Source organism: Hippocampus comes, unplaced genomic scaffold (assembly GCF_001891065.2).
Source record: "Hippocampus comes isolate QL1 unplaced genomic scaffold, H_comes_QL1_v1.1 scaffold182, whole genome shotgun sequence".
NCBI lineage: Eukaryota > Metazoa > Chordata > Actinopteri > Syngnathiformes > Syngnathidae > Hippocampus > Hippocampus comes.
The window spans coordinates 136,839-142,838 of NW_017805335.1; positions in this window are offsets into that span (position 1 = coordinate 136,839).

A 6,000-nucleotide genomic window follows, 5' to 3' on the forward strand; every position below is an offset into this window, starting at 1 on the left:
CCAATGTTAGAATGCTGTGTTACACTTGAGGAGTAGTAACAGTGTTTGATAAAAATAAAACACAAAGACGACCAAAAGCCTTGTTATTTCACAAAGATGATTGAGTGCATCAAGAATAGACCACTCGAGTAATGCTCAGCGGCATTAAGTTGGAAGGAGCCTCTACAAGCGCATTGCGTAAAAGCTAAAGGGAGTGGGGATGACAATATAGATGGCCTTTGTCTAAACTTTGACATTGGAATGTTTCCATTCTCTACTATTTATTCTCTCAAGTTCAACGATAATGGCAATCAGTGGAACGCAGACTTTCACCAAGACCAAAAACAGGTCAGACTGACTGATTTCCATCCAAGTCCTGTAGGTGGCAGTATTTTGCTTTAAAAAGTTGGTGCGGACTGGATTTTTTTTCACTGCCCCTCTTGACCCCCACTGCAATCAGACAGTAACAACAAAAATTGAACATGAATGCGGGTTTCGTACTTGGCCATTCCATTAGAAATAGCATAATTCTAAGAGCTTCCAATCCACTTTATAAGTTATTGACTGTATGACTTATGGATGCCACTTTTTTTTTCTTTTTTTGTGGTTGTGGGAACAAAGTCATTGTCAGTGGTGCGTGACTGTGTGAGTTCCTTTCTGCCCTTCCCTTGAATTCCGACAACTTTACAGTTAAGGGCAAGGATAAGCTTCCCTCATCCCTGACGCTGGCACCTCTCCGGCTCTCTCAGCGACATGAAGAAAAAGCAACAGCAAATTCCAGGCGTTATTAGAGGCGCGCTCACGCACATTTGTTCAATCACATTTGACATGGGGCTCATCACCAGTTCATGCCCTCTCTCTGCTTCTCCCCTTACAACTACGAGGCCCTCTCTGAGCTCCAAATGAGGCAGGATGGGTAAATGACGGTTGCGTGCAGACATGGCTACGGCCTCCGTAATTACCTCACTGGCGTAGCATCCAGGTGTTCGGCAGACAGTTGTCTGCCATAGGAGGGACGTCGAGAATCCACAATACACTGGAAGGTGACACGTTGCCATTACGTCAATCAGTTGGCACATTTGCTTCAAGAGAGAACAAAATAGGCCTCATTTCAAGCTGTAATTGTCGAAGGGTGTAGTGCTCAAAATGGGGTTAGCCAATGAACCAAATATAATAAATCAATTACTCCTTTCGGCTAATTAAAAGCAGCAAGTCATTCGCAGACTTAGACATTGAGGGCCACTTATCTGACCTAAAAGGACTGCAAGTTTGCTCATGTTGTCACTGCAACCTTGAGCAGAGATCTATACACCTTTGAAGGACAATGAAACAACTATGGATTGTCAAGGCTGTTTATCTGGAGGGAGCAGAGAGGCGAGATTAAGTGTGTTCTTTGTTTGTCGGATCTGCAGCGTCTCATCACACGTCAAACCTCTCCTCCTGTTGGGATTTACCTCCTGGCCACTTGCAAGCTAGGCAATTTTGTTTTATTAACTCAGAGCGTTCTGGCGTGACCGGAGATTCCCTGACGCCTTTTTATCTTGCCGTCTGTGTTGTGTGCAGTGGGTTGCCCCGACACCAAATTAAATGGGGCATCCTAAAACCAATGGCTTTTCTATTCCCTTAAGTCTTGAAAAAAAATACCAATAATCGTAGGTAGAGTTATGGACATACATGGTAGACCATTTCCGAATGCTACGTCGTGAGTTGTTTGGCAAGGGTGCTTGAGTATAAAAGCGAGAAAGTTGAAAGCTACGTTGCTGACTCATTTGTCAGTAAGTACATGGGCTGGGTTAAAAACAACACTGCGGAGTAATCATGTGCCATTACAAGAGATTAATGACTCAGATGAAAGCCACCACACCAATCATGGCACTGATTGTCATTCCTTTGGTGGAAGCTTTCCAAAATGCACGTGGGAAAGCAAACACGATTCTGAGAGCTTTGGTTGGACAAACGCACCATCGCACTAGACCTAAAACAAAAACATTTGCAGAATCTAATAGGACTGAAATGTAGGAATGAAGCATTTTTGGTCGATACATGTGTAAAAAATAGACTCCACCTACCTCTCTATTAACCAGTGCTGTATGGTCAGGGCCTTCAAAGCCTTTTCTACAAGCAAACCGACGAGACAACAAGGAACACCTAGACAAGACGCCATGGGTTGAGGGAGCCGATTAGTTGACGCAAGGGACCCGGATGACAAGAACAGGTGGAAACAAAACCAAAGGAGGAAGACAAAAGCATATGAGGAAACAAAGCTATGAAACAAAACCAAATGTCATCTTAACAAAAACAGAATCATGACAATTAGATACGTACGCACTGAACTGCTCCAACTGCTTTTGCAATGAAGCAGTTTAGAGTTGTTTCGAGGAATGATTATTTTACCTCGACATAAAGATCTGACAATGAGCATAAAATTCATTCTCATTCCACGCTTCAAAGTGCACACACAAAAGGGCCGTTTGCAGTGACACAATACAGATACAACAACCTGGTGTCAAGTCATTATTATCTGTCTGTCCTGTTGAAGCGGACCAGCCATTTGTCCCCAACGTATTCCGTGCATGTTTATGTGTTCTGCACAAAATGGCTGTGCAAATGTTGTTAATACAATTATAGCCAATCAGTCAAAGGTTTCCCATGGGATTCTGACATCATTTTGGGGCCAACAAGGTCAAGCAAAGAACAAGGAAGCCATACTTGGTGCACCTCCGTATGAAAGGAAATCGAACAGCTGCATAAAAGACCTTTTCCCCCTTGGCTTGTTTGTTTCCAGGGACCACCTGATTGAAGAATCTCTTGTGAGTTGACCCAATGTGAGATCCATGTCCTTTCAGTGCAGCCACTGAGGAAGAGAGCTGAAAGGTTGGCTCCCTTGCTCGCCAAAGTGTCTCGGGAGGAGTATTCTTTTCGCTAGATTTATGACCTCATCAACACTTTTCTAACCCTTTTTATCCATTCAAGGCAGTATAATGGTGGGTCCGCCGTTAAAGTAATGTTGCACAATCTTCATGTAACAGAGGCCAACAATACAGAAGTACACGCATCATGGGGGGGGGGTTCGGCGGCCTATACTTTAACGTCTCTGTAGTTGTGCATGATGAGCACATGCCAAACTTAATTCCTGTTATACAAAATTTTTGGAAGGGGGGTGGGGGGTGCAAGACAGGACACATTTTCTCCAGTTGCTCCAGTTTATGCAGAATGCTCTGCCACATCATCGAGCATTCAATTCCTTACAGGGTATTAGTTTTATATGCATTGTGGGGCTTGTATGGACACATGCAGAGGAAGCAGAGATCTACACAGCTTCCCCTCGGAATGTGAACACAATCCCTTCCATGTGTGTGGCTTTTTCCAATGAGAAATAACGGAGATAAAATTCAAACCTTCCATGAATCAGGTTTTGAAATACTGTTCAGGTGATGTTGTAAAGGAGACACACTACTCACAAAAAGTAAGGCTTGTTTCTGGTGAAGTTTGAGGATGAACCTAAAATGGATTATAACTTCTACAGGTGAACTTCATTTGACCTTGTCTAAACTTGTGAATGTACAAGTCCAACTGTTTACTCTTTCAGTACTTCCTGCGCAAGTTGCTGTTCTCGAACAAGGAGCCCAATGACCAAATTCACAACAGGTGTTTGATCCATGAATGGTCCAATCCATTTTCCAGTCCAAATCAATCTGGTGTTCTAACATTCCTCTTCATGCTGCTCATGTTTGGACATCATGGGCCCTAGTTTCATGCTAAGATCAAAGTGCAGTCAAATTATGCGTATGGAGGGAGTTTCATTTCTTTTGATATTGCTGTTGACAGATGCAGTTAGAACTGGGCGTTTCCGCTGTTGTGGGAGTGAACACAGCTGGCTCGATTCTCAGCTAATCGAAGTGGCTCCTCTCATCCCTTTAAATTCGTGCAGGAGAGGTGCACGGTCTACATTGTGGAAGCAAAAAATACTTACTTGCTAGAGTCCATGAAGGAGTTTGAATACAACATATGTTTATCAGGAACTGCATGAAGATATCCACTCGTGGATGATGTATATAGTTTACACCTGGAGACAACAGAGAACAGAATCTGTCTACTTGCGCCTTCATCGAATTGCGATACACCACCGTTGCTACAACTTAGACCTGGATTCACCTGGTCTAGTCTACTTTCTGTCACCAAAATGTCAGGTGCTCCAGGGGCCTGTAATAGAAAATGCCTGGTGGAATGCGAGGCCAGGTGCAGCACGGGCTGCAAAATTCCCAAACAGTAAACTAAACTCTCCCGTCACAAAAAATGAAGATGCACCAGTTTTTGCTTCTGTCTACAAAAATAGGGCCGCGTGAGACCAAGACGACGCCAAATGATTGATCGACATAAGCTCGTCATTGTGAGGCTTCAAACGGGATGTTTTTCAGATGGATGTGGCCACTGAGGTGAGAGGTTCACACACATCAGCAGGTTCTTACAGAGACACAGAGAGACTGGAAGAGCTAGAGAAAGGCATATACGTGTAAATGTATTGGTCAATTCATGGCTCAAACACATGCTCGGAATTTTGACGTTCAGCTCCTTGTTACAGAGGAGAAAATTGTTCCAAAAGTACTGAAACATTGAACATTTGGACGTATGCATGCAAACTTTTAGAGAGGGTCAAATTAAGTTCATCTGTGAAGTTTATAGTGCATTTTATGTTCATCCTGGAATTTGACTCGAAAGCCGAATATCCATAATGTTTTGTGAGTAGTGTATAACGCTTTCGCCCCCGACAATTTATAAAACAGCTCCAAGGTGTCTATATAACATGTCTGTGACTGTGCTTTTGGCAAAATGCCCTAAAACTCAAGAGTTGTAGTTTCACATTTTTATTGAATGTCTTGGTGATACCAAATTGTTTTGGTTAATTCTAATCTGTGCATCCATTCAAATCTCACTCTGCTTACTTTGCACATTGCCACAACTCCCTAATTACTGGATACCAAATTCTGTTAGTAGGTAACTTTATATGTCTATCTATTTTCAATAAAATTGTCCTCATTAGAGAAATAATTGAAGTGGCATAATAAAATGTTTTTTGTTCACTGTGTGTTTGGAGGACAATTCCCTTGGAAATATCTCCAAGTGCAGGATGTCAACCATTTCCAGTGACTGCGCTCACCGCCTTGTTAATATACTGTACTTGTATGCTTCTCCTCTTTTTTCCCCCAACTCAATTTCCCTTCCACCACCATCACTTGTGCGCATGCAAATGCAACCGTTCAGCCTTGACGTTTCAAATGGGGATGCAGCTGTTCTCAGAGAGGATCTTTGCAGTGATCTGGAGCCCAGCGACGGACATATTAAGAGAAATCACAGAAACATTATTTTACAAGGCACAACTGGAGGACACGTAAACAAAAGATTGAGCTGGATTTTCATTCCCACACAATTTAAACTTCATTAGATATCCCTGCGCAATCTGATCAGAATGAATACAAGAGCCGAAACTCATGTCCTGCTCCAGTCATCTGCCACCCTACTGAGGACAAGCGTTATAGAAAATGAATGGATGAATTATAGATACAGAGTGTACACACGTACATACAGTATCAACATAAAACAAGATTACTGTGAATATGTCATGACATGCAGAGATCTTTTAGCTTTTTTTCAAGCGTACCTGAAGAGAATTTTGCGGATGTTCCTGCTCATTGAGACCAGCCCAGCTCAGAGGAAGGGGCCAGAACAAACCACCACCCCCTCTTTCCCACAGCCACCCACCCTAGATGCAGAATGAACCGAAGAACAGAAGAGAGAAGCTCGGGCTTAATAAAACAGCCCCACGGTGAAATACGGTCAGCCTTTGAGGCCCTGAAGATGAAATGCACTGTGACATTACCATGGAGACCAAAAGGAGAAAACCATGAGTGTGCATGTGTCTGTTTGCATGAAAACAAGAGAGCCTAAATTGTCGTCATGTTTTTGATGATACCACAGCGAAGATCTAAAAAGCACACGTGGAAAACAAGCTTTTATTGATTT